The 26,143-nt window shown below is 43.6% G+C and overlaps 1 protein-coding gene across 1 annotated transcript in view; it reads right to left on the bottom strand.

The window, feature by feature from the left end:
• Pde11a (phosphodiesterase 11A) overlaps positions 1-26,143 on the bottom strand; it is a 347,781-nt gene that overhangs the window by 83,831 nt on the left and 237,807 nt on the right. The window lies entirely within an intron of this gene.

The following is a 26,143-nucleotide window of genomic DNA, read 5'->3' as shown; positions in this document are numbered from 1 at the left end:
ATACACTGTTCTCCTTGCTTCTTCCATGCTTGTATCCTGTACCGTGCAAAAATGCTCTCTATTAAACACACATTCTGTATATTCAGAAAGATGTAAGAGGCCAAACAGCTCATCTCTGGCACACAATGTCCTTTACAGATGATCAAACAGAACTGCCTGGAGAGTCGGCCCGGTTTCACTTAAAAGATAAATTTTTTTCTATATTATTTACAATATACAGTACAATTCCAGTACTGGTCATACATATTTAGGGTTTCCAAACATCCCTGTTAGGTGGCTGCCAATCTGTTATCCTGCACAAACCTAGAGGGGAGGGAAACTAAATCTTCAGAAATCATTTTTATGCCAATTGGTTGGGTTTACTGTGCCATTTGGGCCACCCTTTCTGTGTTGGGGGGTTATTTTATGACTTTCAAGTTACCAGAGACCATTGTGTATTTGTATTCCTAGTCTATTCACTGGGTATAAATTATCCTGCGAGTAATTTATGCCCTGGAACTACTTTGGCTAAGCAATTAAATCCAGCCCTGGTCACCCCAGACATTCCAGAAACCACATAATCAATCCTGCCTCTCCAACCCAGTGCTTTTTCTACAAAAGTTTATGTGCCTAAGCTAAAATACAAACAGTGGTTATTGCCCACCCTGTGGATGAGCAATGGCCAAATCTATGTGTTGGAACAATCAAGCTTCCACCGGAAGACTTTACTTCTATTGAAATTTAATTCCCTTAGGCTTTATCAAATTATTTTAACATACCAATAGGCTTGCCGGTACTAGATTCCTGGAATTAAATGGTTAGGCTTTTGAAATTCTTAGTAGTAGATATCGTCTTGGTGTGTATGTTTCGCTACGAAAATGCCTTGTTTATTTATTTACTTTAAAACTTTTTCATCCAAGTTAGATAAATCTATATTAGTTTTTAAAATAAGTGTCCAAAGTAATGGGTTTCATTATGAATGTCACACATGTGTGTCAAGTATTTTGCTCAAAGTCAACCCCTCTCCCATCTCTCTTCCTGTTATCCCCGTTCATCTCCACTAATAGCCCCATTTCCACTTTAATGTTACATATATATCTGAATATATACCCAACATATGAACAAACCCACACAATATGTGCCTTTCTAATTCTGGCTTATTTTGTTTAGCATGATGATTCCAAGATCCATTTTATTTATTTATTATTTATTTATGCTTGTCTATTTATTTGCTTCAAGTGGCACAATTTATTTTTCTTTTGGTATTTGTGTGTGTGTGTGTGTGTGTGTGTGTGTGCCTGTTTGTGTGTATGTTCATGCATACACACAATTGTGTGAGTGTGGCAGCCAGAGGTTGACACCACGTCTTCTACTATCCTCTCTGCCTTGCTTCCTTTGAGAGAGGGCCTCTCACTCAACTAGAACTCCTTAGTTGGCTAGAATGTCTGACGAATGATCTCTAGGGATTGGCCTGTCCCCTGTTTGTGCCCACCCGTGTCCCCTGTTTGTGTCTGCCACAGCACTAAAGTTGCAGAGGCGTGCAGCTTTATGTGGGGCTGGACATCTGAACTCGGGTCCTCATACTCCTGCAGCAACCATTTACCCACTGAGTTGTCTCCCAGCCCAGCTCCCTTCCTTATGACTGAACAAACTCTGTTTCATTGTATATCACCGTCGACATGAACCACATTTTATATATCTATTGTTCTGCTGACAGACATTTAGGTTGATTCCATATCTTGGCTATTGTTAATAGAGTGGCAATAAATACTTGGATTTCTGCAGGATAAACACATGAGTGTTGAGAATGAATCAGCTCCTCCATGCTGTTACAAGCATAGACACACAGTCATATTCCTATGGCAACAATTGACAGCAACCACTTTCTACACCTAGATTTATTTTAATCAAATAAGATTATTGCAATTTTATTACTTCTTACAATTATTTCATTTTAAGAATTATCCATGTTCCCACCACTGAAGATAATGGTCAATCTGACTCATTACATATGACCACCTCTGCTGCCTCATGTACTGCCCATTTCATGTATGCATGCATACATACATATATACATTGTTTTGTTAGGTAATATTCAACAATTATATCATTATGCCCTGTTGCAAGGTATTCATAGTTAACTCACACAATTTACTCTGACCACCTGTCAATTCCTTGACTTAAACTCTGTGGTAATATTAGTGGTAGTTCGTTAGCCTTCCAATAGAGCAAAGGCTGGCCTTGAACTACCTCCTGAATGCTAGGACTAGTTACGTGCCACCATTTTGGGCTAACAGTCTTCTTTGCTGTGTGCTTTGTTGTCTATGTGCTTACCATTAATTCAAACTTCTTGCCAAAGAAATTGGGAGAGAAATTGTTAATGGCAACCTTGTCTCCTTTAGAAATGTAAGGTTTTAGTGATCAATCTATGGATTTCATGAAAAGATGTCTCCAGGTTCCTGCTTTGACTTCCCTAGATGAAGGACTACAACCTGTAAGGTTCAAGTTGCTTTTGGTCAGAGTTTTATCACAACAACAGAGAAACAACCAGGACACTCCCTCACTTCTCTGAAGATATTAATGACAGTCCCATTTGACGTTTCTTCTCCTTCCCTAGTTTTTACCAGTTTGCTTTGATCTTTGTTCTTATGGTGACAGAAACACTTGTGCTAATTTGCACAAACATTCAAGCAACAGAATTATTAAACACATGTACATTGTTGTATAGCAGACCTCTAGAACTTCTTCATCCTATGTAATCATTCCCACTGAGAAACGTCTAATATTCAATTCCAGCTTTTAGCAACCACCATTTTACTTTCTGTTTCCAAGTTTGGTTTTTCTAACTACCTTGTACTTAGGGACTCGTGCAGTGTTTGTTTTTATGTGACTGGCTTGGATCATGTAAGTTAGTAAATTCCCCTTTAAGGACAATATGCCAAGGGGTGTGCATCCACTACATTTTCCCTTTATCCTCAGATGGCTCAGTGTCTTCTTCAATTGGTCTCCAATAAGGGAGTTTGAGAGATCAGAGGCTTTCAAAATCTGGGAGGTTTCCCTTAGGTGTCCGGTAATCTTTGGTTTCCCAGTGTTGCTTAGAAGTTTCTATTACAGCTTGGAGGTTGCCCTGAGGAGAGGCTGCATGACCTGTTTTTGTGGGGATGCTATGTGAGGTCAGCATCCTCATGTCTTTATTGGCTTCTGTTATCTTGAGCATCTGGCTGCTATCTGGTTTTGAGTCTACAGTGGGGTCTGGGGAGCCTTAGTGTGGAACTGTTCATTCAGTCCCATCCAGCCTGCACTCTTACCTGCCTCTGCACAGATGGTCACATGCAAAAACTCCAGACTTCAGAAGAGGGACAGAGGATCCTGATTCACCTGCCCTTAGACTCGATGTTTTCCTGAAGGGGCCCAGCTTTCACCCTCACTCAGAGCCACCTCCCAAGCTGTTTGTAGGGATGAGTGGATGGGATAAAGCTGACCTCTCTCCTCTGTACTGTCTTTCTGTGGTTTGCTAAGCTAAATCCCATTTATCTGTCTGTTCTCTAGGTTCCAAAACACTGTCATTAGTAATTTCTCAATTGATTTGGCTTTGAGAGTTTATACCAAAGCCTCTATGACTATTTTTTAAAAAGGCCTAGGAATGGAACAAAAGAGACAATGAGAAAGCTTAAGTGACTATTTTAATTAATAAATTATCAAGATGTTGTTATTAAGTGATACTTTTTACATCACCAGCTTGGGCACTCAGAAGTAAGTCAGAGTTAGTATTCAGTCCCTTCTAATACATGTGACTGGCAGCAGCCATGTGTATTGTGGTTATGATCACATCCATCGGGCTGTAATAACCAACAGATACCACGCTGCTTCTCCTTAGGAAAGCCCCAGAACAGCTTTGTTCCCTTCCTGCTTTTGTGGTTTGCATATAGAGAATGCCAAGTATTTGAAAAGATCTACATTTGTTCAAATTTAAGAGCAACCAGAATACTGCTTCCTAAGGGAGAAAGGCACTACCCTAAATGACACAGCTCTTTGTGGTCTCAATAGAAAGTCTGTTTCTGAGTTGAAACAGGGGGCTGAAACCTCTTACCGATTGTCACCAAAGATGCCTAAGTGGCAATGGCTACATCATTGCTGCTCTCCCAGTGGCCCCTGTCTTCCGGTTATTAATAGCGTAGGCCTCGGTGCCATTATAAATCCTCCCCCCTTCAAAGGCACTAAATTCACTTAATTACCTAAAAAATTAAAGAATATAGGCATTTTTTCATTATGAAATGTTAATGGAAAGGAAATAAGAACATTAGGTTGAGAAATGGAGGATGACCTCTGGTTTACTAAGACCCAACCTTATTGACCTTGTCTTTTTTCCCTAATAGGTTGATTGATCCACAGTTAAATCATACCAGTCCATACATCACCCTGAGCCCTGCTGTAAACCCTTGCTGGCATGTAAAGATGCATAAAACATTCCCATCAGGAGAGATCTTTTTTGACCATTTTACCAAATATGGGCAGTTTGCATCTATCTATTATTGGGTTCAAGAACAGGTTCCCAACAGTAAAGAATAAAATGCAGAGGACATCCCGAGGAGATAGGTGTGGCTGTCTCACCTGCAAAAGCCCCAGGGACAGTCTTCTATTGCTGAGTTCCTTGTGCTATAGATACATGCCCCATCCCGCCTGGGGAGTGCAGGAAGGATGAAACCACATCCTCCAAGCCTATAATTACTCTAGTCATACGATATTAACAAAACAAATCAAAGTCAATTTCTCAAAGTGTCAGTCTTCAGCTTTTAAATATTTATAAGGTGCCATATCCCTAAATCAAAGAGGAGTGTCACAATCCAAAATAACTACTGAATTAATAGCCAGGAAATAACATTTGGATAAAGAACCATTTAGTTTACTGCAGCAATAAATGAAAACACAGAATCATGAGTCCCACAGCTAATCTGAATAATGCTCAAGAAGTGAGACTCTCCGGCTGGGAGTACCTGGTGTCCTCTGACCAGTCCTTTCCTTTGTTTGCATCTTAGTAGTTAAGTGCTTATCACGGGGAGTCATAAACCACCTCCTCTGGGACAGAAAAGGAAGCATTTCCAAGGAGCCATAGAGTGTGAAATACAATCCTGGGTCCCTTGACACATGGACACTACATTTTGTGATGTCCAGTGAAAGGGAAGAGATAACAAAGTGGGTGGCAGGTCAGCCCTGACCGTTGGGAGCAAAGTAGACCTGTTGCCATTTGTTCCAGCCACTCACCCACTGCTCCTCTGGACAAAAGCAGAGGTAGAAGCCTTGGGCTTCTAGGACGGGTAGGGAGAGGAAGCTGAGCTATAGTGGAGAAGCAGACGGGAATCCAGAGCACTTTCCTCACAGAACTTACAATGGGATGGATTTGGCATTTTATGAGTATTAACTCACTAAGAATATTTAAACAGGGAATATTTAAAATCCTGTATCACAAGGAAACCTCAGAAATAGATAAAATGACCGCTCTTAATTTGCAGTGTAATCAGTAGAGGCAGGTTTGAATCTGAGCTATAAATACTGGCTCCAAACTATGCTGCTTCCCCTGGAAATGAACCGGCGGCAAGCTAAGGGTCACCCATTCCTGTCCAGCGCAAAGTAACTTGGTATGCCATAAACATCACTTGGGATTTAGCTGCAAATGGCCTGTCTCGTGGTCCATTTCTTATGACAAACATCCTCGAGAATACCGTCTTGGCTTTTCTTTGTATGAGTCCACTTAGGGAATTCTCTAAGCTCATAGCTGCCTTTGGAATGAACCCCAGTTAGTTTTGTGCTGATTGGACACATGTAGAATCATCTCTTGAGAGACCAAGACCTTCCTGAATGAACAATTTGTCTACTGGGGGAGTGGACACAGACATTAGACATGAGCTTGCTAGCACAGTGCCATCACCAAAAAGTAGCATGTGGTTGCCTTGTAATTAAGTGGTATATTCTATAATTGCCTTGTAATTTCCTAGAACATTCTTCCCAACAAATGTAGAAGCCAATCCTATGCTGACACTGATCCTTGAGTGGCTGTCAGCAAGACACCAAAGTGAATCTCAGCCTGACCATCCTTGTATAAACCACCACAATACCATGCTGCTTGGTAGCTTGAGGCATAACAGATAGAGAAAGCCCGGCACATAGAAACAGAAAATACTGAATGGCCATGGCTCTTAATAACTATGTTGCCATTGTGACTGCTGTGTTAACAGCTTTGCCTGATGTGACAAATTCCTGAGAAAAAATCCACTTAAGGAGGAAAGACTTATGGGCTTATGATGTCAGTTTATGGCTGATTGGTTCCAGTGCTTTCAGACCTATCACAAGAAAGAAACATTGTGATAGAAAGGCCTGGTGAAGGAAGGATACTCATCACATGAAGCCAAGGAAGGGAGGGGGCAGGAATAGAGACAGATAGGTAGATTGATGGAGAGAGAGCAAACACAGAATATACCACTTAAGGGTATAACTCCCAGTAACCTACTTCCTCCAGCGAGGCCTCACCTTCTAATAGCTCACTCAGCTATGACTTCAATAGATGAGTTCACTGATGTTGTTAGGGCCTCATTATCCAGTCATTTCTCAGTGCCTTCAATACATGACCCTTTGGAGGCATTACATAGCCAAACCGTAACAGCCATTGTCGTGTGAAAGCACCTATCATTTTCCCAAAGAAGGATAGAATGGATATAGGAATTTTAATGATGAACTTTGAGGTGTCACACTCTACTATCTTCCTTAGGAAAGTTAATGGAATTCCTTTTAGATCAGCACAGACATGTTTGATGGCTAACTCTGTAGCAGGGCTCTACCCAGGGTGCAATGCATACCTTTGGGAAACAATTCAGTCTCTCAGCCAGAGGTCTGTCTGGAGATGCATCAAAGTGCCCAGGTAGTTTAACTGTGGCAATGAAGGAGAAACATGGCAGTATTGTAATCCCTAAGAGAAATACTTTCAGTTTGATGTTGTATCTTAATTAGAAATTGTCATTATACAGTTTATTCAAAATAATTTAAACTTTAAAGAATAGTTATCAGGATCAGGATGAAAGAAAGTTTCAATAAAGCCTGTCTCCAAATGTGAGGTGATAACTCCATTCCCAAGACTCAAAATGTGTTCCTGCACAAATACAAGAACACACAGAGTAGCTGGTGGATACCCAGAAAGTTCAGAGGTAATGAGAAGAGAGGCAACTACAGGCTAAGAACCACAGGAGGAGATTGTGTGATGTGGGCACTGAGGGGTGAGAGAGTTCAGCAGGTGAGGAGGTGGCAGAAGCTATCCCAGGCAGAGGAGAGGGTGGGTACAGAAGGCTTCTGGGTGCCTCTAAAGAAGGCACATACCACAAGGTGTGGGCACACAGGAACCAAAGGCCTTTGGACTCACAGCCATCTAGGACTTGCTTCACTCAACTCAGAAACTTCGGCTGCCCCATCAGTAACCTGGAGCATATTGAGGTACAAGTTCTCGATTTTTCCAAACTCCTACCTGTGACTTCAGACCATAATACCGACATCTGCCTATCCCAGGATACCATGGTTAGCTTTCGCTAACTGTCCATTGTAGACTGCTCCCTTAACTCCAGCAGGTGACCAGGCCCTGTCCTCTATGGTCAGAACTCCCTTCCAGGACTTCCTCTCAAAGCTCTGCTCTTAACTTGGCCATGTCAGGTGAAAACGTTAATACTATTTTCCTGTGAAAAAGTTGTTTGTGGTTTTTCTCTCTTTCTTTTCTTTACAATCAGTCATGTGTCCTGCAGGGAAAGAGACTTGGCTTTGGTGAGTAAGGCTCTATGTTTAATGGGCCATGAGGAGAAGGTTATTCCTTTCCACATAGGATAGAGAAAGGGATGGAAGATGGGAAGCGCTGCATCCACAGCTGACTTCAGTGCACTCATCAGGACCTGGCCTGTCTGTGGTCAAGTGAACACCTGCATTGTTTGTACTCAGGGACTCACCAGTTCCTCTTTTCCGGGGGGATTGGTGAAGGCTTTAACCCACCAGCATTCAGCACCCCCCCCCATGACAGTTTTTACGGCCATGACTGCTTTGCCTTTTGCATATCATTTCTCTGACTTGCGCTCAGTTGGGCCTTAATGACTCTTGCCCTATTTGACTTCAACCTGCTGAGCTAGCATATTTGCTTCAGGCTTTGCAGCCCCTCTCTCCTACAAGGTGAAAGGAATCACAGTCACTGAGGTCTCTTCCCTACTGCATGCTGCTGGCTAGCAGGCAGACCACACAGATGTGAAGCAATAATTCAAAGACCCCTCCAGTGGCTTGATAGACAAAGAAAAGGGGAGACAGAGATGAGAAAACTGTGCAGCAACTACAGATGAAGCTATCCAGGAGCATCAGCCTCTAGAGATGGACCTGAGCATCAGCATGTAGAGATGGACCTGAGCATCAGCCTCTAGAGACGGACCTGAGCATCAGCATGTAGAGATGGACCTGAGCATCAGCCTCTAGAGATGGACCTGAGCATCAGCCTCTAGAGACGGACCTGAGCATCAGCCTCTAGAGACGGACCTGAGCATCAGCCTCTAGAGACGGACCTGAGCATCAGCCTCTAGAGATGGACCTGAGCATCAGCATGTAGAGATGGACCTGAGCATCAGCCTCTAGAGACGGACCTGAGCATCAGCATGTAGAGATGGACCTGAGCATCAGCCTCTAGAGATGGGTCTTGTATATGATCTATTCTACCATGAAGCAAAGGCAAGGAGCAGTGAAAAGTGCAATGCTGGGTAGCCTGACAGTGAAGAAAAAGAGCTACTGACTAGGACATGAACTTTTCAGGGGTGAGGGGATTCCCATGATGCTGTTCACCTTAGCCTTTGCCATCTCAGCCATAGCCCACAGTCTGAGTCACTTCTTCGCAGCCTGCTAGTTGAGGTTAGGGGTCCAATCTGCCACCAGAGACACATGAATCTAGCCACCCCATAATCACTGTCTAGTGAAACGTCCAGAAGAAATATTTCAATATTTATGCCTTTAGTATAAACATTTTATTTTATTCTGTGTATCAAATGCATAGCAAAGTGTCACTTCTGCAACTCCACATCTCAGCTGTAGCTTTAGTATATGGCTGGGTATCTTCTTAGGAAAATAGGTTTTACTCTCCCACATGCTTCACAGCTCCTCTATGAGGTAAGAGACATAAGAACTTACATACTTTTACCTACAGGTCCAGGAAATATTTATAAAGCACAGGGAACATTATAACAGAGGTTTCTATTTTTAGGGGTGAATAAAATCTATCAAGAGAGGCACAGAAGGTTGTGGGGCCTGACTGCTGAGACACAATGTCCTGTCTTGGGGTCTATCTGGATTTATTCTTGCTGAATGGAGGTGCTCCTGAGCACACATGCAAACATCCATATACTCACTGTCATGCACACGTTTGAGTTTCAGTCTGCCTTTTGACTTCTATAAGTTACCTTATTAGTTCATTCTGTCTTGCCCAGACTGTTCTCAGACTCTGACAAATATTTTAATTTTGCACAGGCTGTGTTTTGCTGATACTTGACTCAAACTGAATAATCATGCATTTAAAGAATGCTTATTGTCCAGCAAAAACTCATTTGTAAATTTGTTCATAAATTTAACACCATGAATAACTTTAAAAACTGAACTGCTGACTATTTTTGGCAGTGCTGGGTAGAATAATTATCAGAGGAAATACTTTCCCCATGTGGTGCATTTATTGAAACACATGTGCATCAAGAATTTTGCTAATTCTTGGCTGTATCTCATCTCATTCTGCAATGGGGTCATGGATGACATTCCCTTTTTAGATTCAGAGGGGGTCTAAACTGTAGGCCTTGAGCCCTTCTCTCCTGATAAAGGAGTAGAACAAACTCAAGGATGAAATTCCCTTTTTAGTTACAGTTTAGACTCCCTCCTGGCACAGACAAAGAAGATGAGATGAAGAAGATATACAATGTGAAGTTCATCTGGGTAGAAAAATCCCGGGATTAGAATTTAAATCTCATCAATTCACCCCCCCACCTCCTGTATTAGTATCCACAACTCTCTGTTAGGTTCATTGCGATGTTATCATTGTATTGCTATTATTTCCTTGCAGAGTCTCTCTTCCATCCAACTCTAAACATTTTTTTTTTTTAAAGCCATTGCGAATCTGTCTCTCATCATGTATAATTTCCACAAGGAAAGGATTAAGATTCTTGAGTGTCAGCAATTATCACAGCCTAGTACTTTCCATAGCTAGGCTCATACTTAATAAATGTGGGCTGGTGGCGTGCCAAGCGCATGGCTTCTGGAGCCAAGCAGATGCACATTTGAAACTGTGCTTGCCATTCGCTAATGCCGTGGCCTTGAGCCCTTCCTTCTAATAAAAGGGCAGAAGAATTACTACCCCTCAAGGTCGCTGGAAATTTGAAATGGGCTTGAAGGCTTGGCACAGTGCCAGGCTCACAGCAGGCCCTTAGCATCTATTGGGCAGTGGTCTATGTGTTAGGGTTGCCTGACACAGGACCATAGGCAGCTGAATCAGAAGTGGTGTGGTCCCAGTTCTAGTCCCAGACCAAGGTGTTGGCAGGTTTTGGTTCTCCTTAATGCTCTCCTTGGGGTAGATGGCTGTGTCTGCATCTGGCTTCCTATGCTTGAATATCTCTGGCATCTTTTCCCCTTCTCAAAATGGCATTATGTATGTTGGATTATGAATGACTCCCTTTCCCTCAGATGTTATTAACTCCCTTTTAATAATTAATTCCCCTACCTCCATGTCTACATCCAGTCACATTTGAAAGCCCTGGTCATGCGGGCCTCACCATACGAATTTTAAGGGAAATGTAATTTAACCCACAATAGGTGGTTATCATTGCCATTGCAAGCTGAATACTGAAAGTCTTCAAAGTAAATGTCCCATGCTGTGCTTAAGCACAGCATCCCCACCCCAGAGAAAGCCTGCTGATTACAACTCTTACTGTTACTCTTTCTAAGCCTTCTCGATCTCTCTCCCAGTAAATTGTACTCTACTCACTCTTGGGGAAAAGAACGTCCAGAATTGGGGGATCCAAGGTAAGACTAGCGGAATATACCACCAACTTCAGCACCTGACAAGGTAAAGCTTCAGGGCATCAATTGGATATGACATCAGCCTCCCGGTCCACTGGGAAAGGAGATGCTCATGCGTGGAGCTGGTGAGAACTGGGTCTTTAGCCTAATACCTGTTTGGTTGAGTTTACATTTGCTACCCCACATTCCTATCTGTGTATTTCCAATATTTAGAAAATCACTATGTAGAAATCCCGTTGAAGGAAGCCCCAATATAGGTGTTCCTTTTCAGAGGGCCTGGCATCAGCTCCCGTCACTCCTCCTATCCATTTCCTGGATGCCTAGGACCCAGGCATTGTCTCTCAAGTTGAGTCTCTCAGTGAGGCTGGACCCGCTCTTTCCACAGCCTGCTCACCACTGGATTTCCTTGGCTGTCTTTCACTCTTGTCCATTCAATAAATACTTCCTTCAGGCATGTTGCCAAGTGCTGTGTGGGCATCTTTGTACCTCTCCAGGTAGGGACTTCCTGAAGGGCAGGATAGGACAGAAGTTCTCTGTCTTGGTTTTGAGCCAAGCCAGAGGCCTGCCTATAAATGGTAAGTAAAATCAAGGCACACATGAAGGCTGCACACCTTATGTGTCAGGAGGAAGTTGAAGGGAGCAGTCTCTGGAGGTTTAGGGAATAGCTTCCTTTCTCACTGGCAGTTGAGAAAATGGAGTCCACACTCTTTACATCCCCAGCCAGAGGAGCGGTGACAGAGCCAGTGACAGTCCCAGGCAGCCAAGGAACAGAAGGGTTTTTTCAACTCCGTAGCTCCTGGAATTTGTAAATAGTATGCCTGAATTCACCTCTGTTTCTATACAGACAGCAAAGCGATGGAAACACAGGGCCGGGGAGGGGGGGGGTTTGGGGAGTCACTTGGTAGAGCTGTTTATAGTGAAGTCTCCTTAGTTTTCTTTTGGGACAAGAACTGGAATAGGAGCAAGGCTTAATACAGATGTTGGTTACAGGCACTAGAGAAGTTTTAAATAATGGTCCCTCGCTGGCTGTTTCTTTTCTCCAAAGCCTTCTGGCATCTGGCAGTTAGTGTCATTCGTGGTTAGCCCCACGTAAAAGTGACATGTCCATGCTGCCGTTTTGGGCGTCAGCTGTGAAGACAGATGAAGAGTGAGGACGTGTCCCAGAAGAAAGGTAGGGAGAGGTTGAGGGTTGAAGCCACATCAAGTGCATGGTGAGTTAAGGAAGCCTCAGCTATGGGGACACAGTGCAGAAATTCCAGCAGGCCGGTTTCACTGCATCTAGTGTGGTGGCAAATTATTCCCCATTTGGATCCCCCAGAGGAATAAAGACGAAGTGAATTAGGGAATTGGTAGGTTTTCCTGGTCCACCCGCAACTAGTTTCTCACTGAAGTCTCACTTGTAGGAGGCTCAGAGAAGCTAACTTTTGGGAAAAGGATTGAGTAACTTAAGCTATGAACAATCTAAAGAGAAAGGAGGCAGAGGGAGGATTTGGACAGTTCTCCAGGACTGTAATACCCAGAAATCAGAAGTGGTAACTGGTGGCCGTGCAGGCAGAATCAAGTTAGTGATGAGAGAATGCACGAGCAGAAGTCCCTAAAATTGGTCAGCTTTGGCTGAACGGGATCACATTTGTCTGTACAGAGTCTGGACTGTGTAGAAAAACAAGTTAGCCTCATCTACCGCAGCCCAGTAGGGGACTTTATCAAGACAAGAAGAGCAGGGCTGGTGACAAACATCCCAAGTACCAAAGGACTGCAGTTCAGAAGACAGTGCGGGAAGAAGCCTGGAGGTATAGTCGTAGAAACGAGGAAGGGCACAGGGTTGTGTGGAACAGGAAGGACTACTAGCAGGAAGTAGAAGGGAAAAGATGCTGAGTGACCTCGTAGGATGGCAGGATGTCCCTGAAGTCTGACAGTGAATGTCTGGGCTGAGGGAGTGTGTTAAGTTGGACCACCCTGTTCTGGCTCTTCTGGGTATTTTTAGACTAACTAACTTTAGTTGGGTTAGCATGAACCGAGACATATCCAAACCTTCTCTGAATTACTGTGTGTTCACACTGCGGTGGACAGGAGGACAAAAAGCACCCCAGCCCCCAGGAATCAACCACTGAGCAGAAACAAGGGCATGTGGCCAGGCCATTTTATCAAACACTGTCCATAGGCGTCTTTCCTTGTTTGGCCTCTTAACAGGTTAGTCATTGAAGGGAACTCTTACCGTCGTAGTCACTGTGGCACTATTACTCCTGTCATTCACTCTCCTCCAGGCCTGGGCATTCCACAGGCTTGTGTATTGCCACACAGCCTAATGCCTCTCACAGGATGATAAAATCTCCCTGACAGAAACTTCAGCTTTTCCAAAAGATCATAAGGTCATATGTGTGCACGCATGCATGCATGCACGCCTGCACACGCACTCACACAAGCAAGCGCGCACGCGCACACTCACACACACCAGAAAGACTAACCATGTGGCTTCAGCAGATTTCTTGTTCTTCTCCCCACCATAAGCATGGCATGTCTCAGCTGGGGCTTCTCCTGTAGCCTAAATCCTGGAATGAAGGTGCTATAGGGCCACAGTGGACAGAGGACCAACTGCTGACAAGTACCCAGACTGAGAGACAAACCCCTATCTCATGCAAGTTACTACAGTGGCCTTTTCCTCCATATACTTTCCTCATTTTATGTCACTTTGCAATCTTAAATTGCCCTGGCCGCCTTAGGTCTAGTCTCTCTGACTAACTGATAGTGTTCTGCAGCTTTTGTTTGCAATGTGAGGCATTTCTAATAATGCATAGAACATAATGCATACCTGTGTACCAAGATCTGACACATGGAAACATGCATAACAAATCTAATGACGATAAATAATATAACTGATCAAGAAAGAAATGTTTTTAAAATTTGAATTCTCACCAAGAGGAATAATTTTCCTTTATGACGATGATTTGGTTAAATGAGAACTTCAGACCATTCATTTTATGGATCCAGCTAGATAAAGTGCATAGTAACCCATCTAAAGAGCATAGGCAGATTATAAATGTATGTGCCGAAGGTGAATAAAGTCTTCTCTTTATTCTGGCTACTATTTAGCAAAGCTCTTTGTCTACATAGTCCAACTTGATTTTATTAAAAACCGAGATTATGCAAACCCTGCCTCCAGGCAGTGCTATAGGTAATTCTTGCAAGAGTTGGGAAGATGCCTCTCCTCTTACCTGGTGTCTGTGGTGTAAACTATGAACACGAGACAGCACTTACTTCTTTATTCCTTTAAAGGTCAAAAAGGATAGACGATTACAGTAACATTTCACCCACTGACTATGCCTTTACCAGTAAATCTAGATATTGATTTCAAAAGCTGCAAATCTTTTATTCAAATATTTCTAATAGGGCTACAAATCCTGAGAAATCAAATATTTTCCTGAATGAAGATCTATGAAAATAGATGATGGATTTCATAAGCTGTCAAAGCAAAAATGTTACACTTCACAGTTTGTCATTGAATATGATATAAAACACCAGTGGGGGATTATTTATATTGATAAAATTATTCTTCAGCACTCAAAGCTGGTTTCTGGTGGAATAAAAATAAAATATAAAGGTGGCTTTTTGCCAGGATTAGAAATTTTCTGATCTAGAATTACATAGTGAAAATAATGTAGATTAATGCCTAACGTCATTTTTTGGAGTCCAATAGAGCATTGCTATTGTATAAGCCGGCTGGGTGGATCACTTTCTCCACTGGACACATTGTATTTTACCACTCATCTGTTGTGATTATTATCACCTTTTTTTTTGTGCTGGTGATATGGCAATATACAGCTATCTTTTCTTGACTGCTTTTTTTCCTTTTTTTTTTGGTTATTGTTCTTTCTAATGCTCCCTCCCATAGAGTCATATTTCAATCAGGTTACCTTTGTTCAAAGTTTTCTTTCTTTCTGGGTGGTGGCTGCAAGATTACAGCACTAGTTAGCCCTGCTATTTTCATGCCTACAGGCAGTGATCCTTACTACAGACAAATATCTCATCAATAAATGTGTCACAACATTAAGGAAACATGGCCGGATCAGACAAATCCTACTCCCCAGTTCCCCAAACAACTGGGATTAATATGTCACAGAGATGAGTCCAGGAAGTCACCACTCCATGCTAAAGATGACAAATGATGCTACACCACACAGAAACTGACATGTGTGTATTTATACCTATAAAAATAGAAACTATATATATGCTTAAAATAGCAGACTAGTGAACACACACACATTAAAGCCCATAAACCTTTTTTTTTTTAAAACAAAATAAGGAACACAACTGTTTGAAACCTAATATTCTCCAAAGAACTGAGCTTTCTGCTGTTTTGAAGGCTTCTCTGGCAGGGGATCCATGTTCAGCAGAAATATAGTAAGATATGGTAAACGACTCCATGAAAACAGCAGCATCTTCCAGACAAAACAGGGCTGACACACAGCTCACAGGGACTATGGTAGCACACACAGGGCTACATAGGTTCAAACCAGGCAAAATTCCAGTGTGGAGAAAGGAAAGTGGACAGAAAGCCCCAAGTCTAACCAAGAAGGTATTTGTAATTGACAGCTGATTGCAAAGGGGAAATCAGTTTCCCCCAGTGAAGTGTCATTGGGTATATTAACCTGGGTGGTACCCAGGCCCAAGAAGACTCCATTTTGTTGTTGGTGGTGGTTTGCTTGCGTTTGTTTGTTTTAACCACTTTTTGATAGAGAGAGAATATGTAGAATGAAGTTAGGTGGGTAGGAGGTAGAGAATATGCCCAAAATACATTTTATGCAAATTTTATAATAAAAATAAACTGACCCATTCTGCATAATTATTTATATCTACAGATAGAAGCCTAAGGCAGACTAAAATTGTGCACATATGAAGTCATAAACATGACCTCCCCCCTGTCTGGTGCTGAATTTGCTGGAAGGAGTTGTCCCTACACTCAACAGCGGGGTGCTGCATGGGGCCTCTGTAGACAGGGAATTGAATTTTCCCTTGAAGCTCCCTAGAGCAAGCTGCTTCACTCTGCTGTATGCTGAATGCCACTGAGACACAGAAGGCAGCCATCATTGCTGAAAGTGGTTTTGATGGCTGGATGGACACATCTGAGGTGGCTCGCATGCAGTAGGTGCTCCTCAGATGACAGCAATTATAGCTGTTATTGTTGTTGTTGTCCCAGGCCCTTGGCTGTTGTCCAGAACTCTAGGCACCGTGTCTTTGGGGCTGTTTACAGGTATCAACTACGACGCGAGAAATGAGGCCATAGAAAAGCTGAGTAACATCCAAATCAGAAAGTGAAAACGGAGGTTCCGAGCCCTCTTCTCAGGTCCTGCCAAAACCCAGAGTTTAGGTTTCATTTATAACAGTACCTAATCCTGGCAGCATATAAAAGTCTCGGCCACCTCCACTCAGTGCACTGCAAATCACTGCCTCTCTGGTTTTATCTCAGGCAGTTAGATGGTTACTACACCGTTAATTCCTACACAAACTGCAGCTTAGTTTCATTTCGATTCAGTTTTATTTCCACGTTCTTCCCGAGATCCCTCGCTGGAGGTTTGGCCTGCTCTCTGAGCATCTCTGGGTATTTTAAGGCAATATGAATCTTTAGGAGCTCAATTTACAACTCAAAACAGGAACACATTTTTCCTTCCAGAGCAAAAATACTGACACTAAACACGGAGAAGCCCTGGATATACATCGCTGTAATTAAAGTGACTGGGCAATTCCAGACATGAGTCTTTATTGCAACTATTATTTAATGATGAGCATTATAATTAAAGGCTCTTTCCCAAATATCCAAGATCTGGATCTTCTATGGCATTTCTGATAACGGAATGTGGCCATTAGCAAACTCATTAGTCAGGACTCTGCTTTTCCTTGAGGACATGTGGACTATGCCCCAGGCTAGCAAGTGTTCAGGCTGGTGTTCCCCAGCACTGTTATAAAAGCTGTTAGCAGACTGGATTTGAAAAAAGTGTGGTCTTTGATATCAACCTCTAGCTGCCACATGTGTGGGCATGTATGTGCAACCGTACATATATAAACGTACATATACCCATGTATACACATAACACATATATACATATTCAAAAAAAAAAAAAAAAGAAAAAAGAAAAGAAAAAGAAAAAAAGAAAAGAAAAGAAAAAAAGGTGTGGCCAAAAATGGCTGGATGTGTTAAAACATTACATCACTATATAAAAAAAGGCCTGAGGTCATCTTAAAGAAGGGGCGTAGCATTTTAGCCAGTGGTTTGATTTGCTGTTTCCATTGGCTCAGTTTCAGCTACTCTTCCTTCCCTTTGACTATTGCCATTGTTGGTGGGAGGGCGGGGCTGCTGCATTCCACCCTCATCCTAGAAACCCACACCTGCATACTGACTTCCTCACACAGTGGCAAGACTGATGTGGGTGAACCACCCAAGACTTTTCTGTAATTGACGGCAACCTGCCAGCCACTAAGCTGCAAGGTGCTGGAGGTCCTGGAGATAGAAGTCAACAGTGCTATTTTCCAGGGACATGTGGGATAGGAACCTGGGAACTGGAGGCGATGAAGGTACCATATAATAGAGATCATAGCTGTGAGTTTGTTCCAGGGCCTGAGGATTTCTGGAGTTTACTGGTGTAGAAAACACGTAATTCTTTCTTAGCAAAGAGGACCAAATAAGGTAATACCAGAGGAAAGAGAGATTCCCTGAACTCATTTTATATTCTGTTCAACATGAAGTCCTTTACATTCTTCACTTAAAACTATAAGAGAATGAAATGAAAAGGTCTTTAATGATTACTGAGCATTTTTGTAATATGCCAGAATGAATTAAAAATTGTTCCGTGCTGTTAGCCCATTTATTCTTCATACAACTTCTTGGTAGTGGTGGTGGGTGTTCGTGTTGTCCCATATTGATGACTACGTAGTTGTAAAGGAGCTATGACATTTCCCCTGATCATGTGGTCCATGCGAGACTCGGCTGGGTCTTGAGCCCATGACTGGTGAATATGGCAGCTAGCTGCAGGGATGAACTGTTCTTCATCTCTGCAAAGCCCAGTGCAAGCTCAAGATGTGAGACTCAACCTGAGTCCAGTTACTTGTGGAATGTGGACATTAGCATGGCTCTCATCCTACTGTATCTTCTCAGTCCATTTTGTATTATTTCAAAAATAACATCTGAACATCATTCACAAAATCCGGTGTGTATGCCTCTTCAGTGGATTTCTCTGGGTTTTGAAGCTACTGTCCACTTGGTGGGCATACACAGCATGCCCTGGTCCTGGAATTCTACTTCAGTGTTTAAAACCTCTGAAGGAATGGAGGTAGCATTCTGACGGGGAGTGCATGCAGAGACCTGCATTTGAACATGTGTTTAGATCTTCGACAGTAGCCTGCTAATGCTGTGACCTTCAGTGACTTGCTTTGCCTCAATAGGCTTTAATCTCCTTACCAAGAAAATGATGCTGAGATAATGTTTACTTCACACAGTTGCAAGAATCAAGCTCATGTCTCCTTGAGTTTAGTTCACTTTAAAAGTAGAGACGTGAGAATGTAAAAGATCAGAATATCTAACGACTTCCCAAAGTTTGCCATCTGCCAAGCTCAGACAGATTCACAAATTTACTACTTTATCACTTAAATATTTTACTGAGCACTTATGACATGTGAGGCACTTAGCCAGGTACTGGGGAGATGTAGGTTGCAAGCAGCTTGGAGTCTAGGCAGATTTGACTCTATCATCACTATTCATACCCTCGAGAGGGACAGAGCCATTCTAATTGGTTAGTGTGAGTCTACAGAGTTGACATGTAGTAGTGTCCTGTCTAAAGCTGGCATGTTGCTCAGTGCTAATTCTAATTACTATTAGGTCTGGTTACCTTCCAAGCTGACTAACTGTCAGGAAAAGCAGACGGCATTTTTGCCCTATTTTGGTTGCTCAAAGGCCCCAGAGAGAAAGATACCCAGGTAGAACATTTCGTAAGGAGTGAGCTCTCATGATGACTCTGTCCACTCTGGGTCCCCGGCACTGAGGCATTTGGATGGGCTTCACTCCGTGTTTCATTACTGAGAGAGGATGGCCTTCCTTGCATCAAGTGTCTTGAAGTGAAATAGAGAAGGGGTCTTCAGCCAGGACTGGCTTTGCCAGATTAAGAATTTACATTTTATGTTGTGGCTCTTTTTCATGGCATGTTCTTTTCGGTGAGTGTATCCCCCAATTGCTTTATTCGCCTGCATATCTAACCAATATTAATGTCCTCTGCTATAATATCAACTAAAAGCAAAAACAGCAAGAGGAAGGAGGGCAGCAGAGGGGGATAGTAAGAGAGGGATAATAAGAAAGGGGCAGCAAGGGGGGAGTAAGAGGAGGGCAGCAAGGGGGGCAGCAGGAGGGGGCTTTTTTCCTCTACATGAGAAAGGCGGAGCAAGGCAAGTGTCACTAGAACCTGCCACTGCAAGCCCAGTGCCACTGCAAGCCCAGTGCCACTGCAAGCCCAGTGCCACTGCAAGCCCAGGCAGCCTTGTCTTGTTCTTCGGCCTCTGCCTCTGAGTTTACCGGAGGAAAAGATCTCATTCCAGTGTTACACAAAATGAAGACCTCTTCAAGGGCAAGACAGCTCTCAAGGTCAGATACTGGCAAAATAACTTTGGGGATATACTCTGCGTTCAACAAACCCATCGGACATGGCATCTCACCTCCAGCAGACGGAAGCTTCCCTGCCTACCCACGGACATGCTTCGATTCATTCCTACATTCACATGAAAAGATTAGGAACCAGAATTTATTTTTTAATAATGCATCTTGGATCCTGCAGATTAAAACCAGCTGCCCTGATTGTGTGTGTGTGTGTGTGTGTGTGTGTGTGTATGTGTTGTAGAATGTAAGCATCTGCATGTACATGTATGTCAGTACCACATTTCCCAAGGAGAGGTTCCTGTGCTCAGATTTCTGCCCCACCCCCATGCCTCATCTCCATCTTGACAGCTGAGACTCATCTAGAGCAGCCTCCCCTCTAGCTGACAGCCAGACAACCAATGAAATACTTCTTCCTGTTGCTGGTCCCCATAAAGGCAGCAGCTCCCAGTGCTGTCATTGGCTAGTCGGGCCTTCTGTGGAATGCTAATGCATTAGGACCCGCAGAAAAGTGACAGGTAGGTATAGCTCCACAAATCTATCACTGGCCTGATGTTCCACTGGAGAGAAAAACTATTTCAAGGCTGAGTGACAACTATAACATCCTGTTAGAAAGAAAAGAAAAAGAAGAAATCTCCCCGGGTCTACACTCAGGCTGCAGTGCAGAGGGGATTAAAAAAAAAATCAACACAAGGTTGTCTAGTCCTCAAATACCCTGCTTTTCATGGCCTGATGAGAGATCCTCCTGATTAAGAAATATGTGGGCATTTCTGCACACCTTTTATAGTATGTCCACTTGTGTATTTTAAAGTTCATTGTTATTTATTCAGGAAATGATTTCCAACCTTGTCAAGGGGACTTGTAAATTCTTCTACTTCTCCTTGTCTCTAGCATAACCTCCTTGACCTTGCCCTTCTGACTTTCAAGTCCAAAAACTCTGGCAGCGGCAGGATGTGGTCAGTGTCGGGGCAGTACTGGATGCAGTTTATCTCACTCTGTCCACTTAAAATATTTTCGTCACGCCGGGAGGATAAGTACAGTCCTATCTAAACATCTTTGGGATTCATCTTTGCAGACAGAGAGAATTGTGTGGCTACAAGTAACTGCCTTTGCTACCACCAGGTTAACTGTTCCCACACAAATCTGCCAGAGGGTCTCTAAGAAAGGGTGTCCTCTACTAATTGAATTCTAATGAGGCCAGGAAGTAGATTAGAAATTGAGCTATTTTACTGTTGCTTCAAACACTGGATATAGGGATGTTTGGCCTATTTGATCTGTTTAATCTTCCAGGAAGACCTAATTAATTCATGAAGAAATGACTGCCTAGAAGGACTCTGCAGGTTATTGGTTGATCCAGCTGAATGGAGATTTCTGGGTCTGTCATTGTCAAGCACAGCAGAAAGCTGCTGGTCTGGTGGGCTGATGATAGATGGTCATAAATGCAGACTTCTGGGCCAACTTAACTGGCACAACCATGGAAGATATGTGATATATTTGAGTACCTTAAGTTATTTGGCTGAGAGCCAAACCAGGGTGACCAATACTTAGATAATCCTGGGGGAGGGGAGAATATTTAAGGACACAACAAAACATTCTATTCAATAATAGCATCTAGCTACTGTTGCTGGAAACTGCTTCAGCGGATAGGTCTGTTGTAATTCTCACTCATTACCTATATATTATGATGTAAGCATCCCACCGTTTTCCAAGGAAATGTCTCTAGTTATTAAAGAAGCAGTAGGGAGGGCTGGTGGGGATTGGAAGTCATCATTTGAAAGATGTTTGTAGCTATACTTAGACTGAAGGACAGCAATGGTGCTCTATACTCCTCTATCCTTTCTAAGAGAAATGGTCCTCTTTTACACATAACTACCTGCACCTACTCGGAAACTGACATTATTCTGTCCACAAAGCTCTCTATACAGTGGCCTGGTCAGGGACTAGACATGTGAACCAAACTGAGTCAACTGGAATACCTTGCCAAGATTCTGTAAAGTGAAACATGGGATCATCCCTTCCTATAGGGGAACCACGTAGAGAAACCTTAGTCTCTAACAGATGCCAATCAGCAATGAGTGCCGCCACAATGGGCTCGATGCTACAACGTCAGGGTCTGTACTTTTGGTCCAGGTGCTATCTGGATTATTGGTGCAGTCATAGTGACCAGCTCTGGGAGTTGTCAGATCTGTGTTTCGAGATCATCACATAGTTTTGCAGGGATCAAATCTGTGGGGCTGTTTTCCCTTTAGGTGTATACAGCCTTCCCATTTGTAGCCTTTCTTGGGAAGATTTCAGGCAGAGTATTGTATGTATATCTTATAAAAAATGTCACAGCTGGGATCTTTCACTCTACTCCATACTACCTTCCCTTGAACTAATAGAGCACCACACAGCAAAAGAGCAAGGTTCATGTGGAGACAGAAACCCAGAGCTCTGGGCAGACAAGGTTGTTCTCAACACTAGACTGATAGACTCGTGGATCGTCCAAATAAGCAGCCTTTCTCTCTAGCACAGCCTCTTAGAGAGGTTATGTTATGGTGAGATCTCTTCAAGGAGATCGCTGGTGGCTCGGATGACACTTCGGGAGACACACCTAGTTCTGAAATGTTTAAAGGGGCAGCCCACTCTTAGGGCCTCTTCTTTTTTCAGTTGTAGCAACATCATCATGGAAAGTGCCGCTCCCACCCCATTCTCCTCCTTTTCTGAATTTTGAGTTCTCCTTGTTGAAGGAGGAGGGAAGAGTACAAAGTGCTCTTCTTCAAAAGCCACTTCAGCCTTTTGCAGAGCTGTTGGATGAAACCTGAGCCCAGCTGTAAGGACAGCCATTTGTTCCCTAGACATCAACACAGAGCTGAGCTTTCCCAGAACCCTCTCTGCCTCTATGAAGGCCAGAGATGAATTATGGTGTATGTTAGGAAATGTGCCCAGTACTAAGAAGAATGGGATCAGTCAGCTCAAGAATTGTTCGGGACTTGTGCTTATTATTATTATCCCACAAAACTTTCCCTTGAAATTGACACTACAATGCTGGCTGCTGAGGAGGTTCACCTGGGGAATCAATGGGGCTGGATGACTTCGCAGACTATGAAAACTTACGTAGATAGGCACGCTCTTAATCTCTCTCTCTCTCTCTCTCTCTCTCTCTCTCTCTCTGTCTCTCCTCTCTCTCTCATACACACACACACACACACACACACACACACACCACACATGCATGCACACGCCCAAGGCTGTCAAAACCTGAACTCACCTATCTCAGGGACAAAACCCAAGATTCTATCATGGCTCATAATCACACTGCAAGGATAAGACCAAGCCAAAGCCAGTCTCTTCTAAAACAAAGTCTTTCGTGTCATTTAAAAGAGAACACTATAATTCAGCATGCCATATCTGCCCAGATCATAGTTTTTTAGTTAGTACATTTTGGACATTTGTCTATATGCCTCAGGCTTGTCGTCTGTAAAGCAAGGGAAAAATAATAACAATAAGGTTTTGTAGCAATTAAATGAGTTAATACAAGCAATGCACCAGAAGCAGCACCTGGCGGGTTGTGATTCTCATTTCTAAAGTTCCATCACACTGAGTGAACTGAGCATATGGTAGGGAGAGGAAAGGACTGCAGCAGGAGTAACTAATTGATAATATGGTCCTCCCTTGACTTGCCCAATACAGAAGCCGAGTTCAGCCACCCATAGCTCCTTGCTGCCACCGCTCAATACAGCAAGAACTGCGGAAGCACCTGAGTCAGCAGAGATGCTGTGCTGTCGCCGCGTGGCTCTGTGGTGCTGGACCCTGTGCTATCCTATAATGGGGAGAGGAAATGCACTCTTAAAGCCCATCCGCCTGACACTGCTTAACCACATCGCGGGGCCTGACACTCTTATCCTGGGTATGCTGAGAAAGTCTGACGTTCTACGTCCTCACTGACCCTCCTCATACTGTCTCCTTCCATACAGGTGTGAATTCTGTTATCCCTAGCCCTCAGGGATGCTGTGACACTGCTCTGGAGACAGCCTTTAGAGCAGCAGTTCTCAACCTATGGGTCGTAACAACAGCAAACTTACAGTTATGAAGTAGCAATGAAATAATTTCATGGGATGTTCTCTGTGGCTGTTCTTGATCACAATGCTGAGTTTAATTTCTTGTTTTTATATATGAGACTCAAGCCCAAAGAGGGAAAAATTCTGTGTGGCTTCTGTTTCTTGATTGTGGATATTCTGAGACCTAGCTAAGGCAGTGCCTTTGTGAATTTAGGCTTACACCCAGGGAAGCAAAGATGGCCCCAAAGACTTCCACCAAACACTCAGCATTCCCAGAAGGAAGGAAGGGGGGGGGGGTCTTAACTGGCTCAGTCCTGACACGAATGCACTTGAAAGGCCAGGCCCTGCCACACAGCTAGCTCAAGTACAGTATTTTAAGCCATGATTACAAACAACAGTAAAGCAATTAATGGAGCATCTGGCCCTCTGACCTCCAGATGCTTACAAGGTACCCTCATCAATTCCTGCTTCTCCACATGGCCTCCATTCCTTCATAGGATGCCTTGCTATGGTTCATCAAGTATGCAGACCTGGCCTCGGCTTTGTTCATGAGGCTAAACCAGAGGGGGAAGCTCCCCAGCCCTCCAGCTCGTGCCTGGGTGAATGAATCAGTGTTGGTGTCACTAACATATTCCAGGTCATGTACACACACACCACCGTTATTATATCTCAAAATTACTTTTAAATCACCATCTTTGGGATTTTAACCATTTCCCTAAAAACACGTGGCTCAGGAAATTCATACATGGAGCAAGGATGGCACCCAGTGGCGAAAATGTTTCATCTCAAGTCCAGATTTTTCAGGGTTTTGCCATTTGCTTATCTCCTTGGAGACAATGAACTGCTAGAGATCCTCCCCTTATGCCAGAGCTAAAAGGGCTACACCTTTAAGTTGATCAGCTCCACTCACACAAAAACACACACCACACACATCATACACACAAATACTCCACACACATCACGTATACACATACACCACACCACACACACAGACACCGCACATACCACACACACACACACCACACACACACACACACACACAGATACCACACCACACATGCACAGACACCACACACGCACCACAACCACACACACACCACACACTGCATAGACACCACACACACACATACACCACACATACACACATACCATACACCACACACACACCATACACACAAACATATCACACACACACAGCACACATAGATACCACACCACACACATAGACACCACACATACCACATACACAAGCCACACACACACAGATACCACACCACACATGCACACCACAACCACACACACACCACACACTGCATACACATATACCACACACACACACACCACACACACCACACACCAGATACCACACACACACACATACGCACACACCACACACACACACACCACACACACATACACACACATCACACACCACACACACACACACAGATACCACACCACACACACAGACACCATACAGACACACACACACCACACCACACCACACACCACATACACACAGACACCATACCACACACAGAGACACCACACATACCACACACACACACACACACACACACAGATACCACATCACACACACAGACACCATAAACACACACACCACACACTGCATACACACACACCACACACATACTCCACCACACACACCACACACATACCACACCATACACACCACAACCACACACACACACATACCACTGCATACACACATACCACACACCACATACCACACATACACCACACCACACACACACATATACACCACACATACACACACCACACTCACAGACACCACACACACATACATACACACATACCACACCACATACACAGACACCACACATATCACATGCATACACCACACACACATATACACGGATACCACACACACACACAACACACCACACATACCCCCACACACCACACACACAGACACACACACACACACCACACACACACACCATACACACCACACACCACACACACACAGACACCACACCACACACAGAGACACCATACACACACACACACACCACAACCCCCCCACCACACTGCATACATATACACCATACACACACCACACACTGCATACACACACACCATACACACATACACACACACCACACACACTACTGTATATACACACCACACACACCACATACACACACCACACCACACACACCACACCACACACACCACACCACACACACACCACATACACTACATAGCACACACACGCACACACCACACACCACATACTATGCATACACACACACCACACACACACCACACAAACACACACCACACCACACATCCCACACACCACACATACACATATACACACACACCACACACACATACACATACCACACACACATAAACACACCACACACAAACACCACACAAACAC

The sequence above is a fragment of the Phodopus roborovskii genome, unplaced genomic scaffold (assembly GCF_943737965.1).
Source record: "Phodopus roborovskii unplaced genomic scaffold, PHOROB, whole genome shotgun sequence".
In the NCBI taxonomy this organism is placed as follows: Eukaryota; Metazoa; Chordata; class Mammalia; order Rodentia; family Cricetidae; genus Phodopus; species Phodopus roborovskii.
The sequence above is the reverse complement of the archived record's forward strand: the minus strand, read 5'-3'. Positions and strand labels throughout refer to the sequence as shown.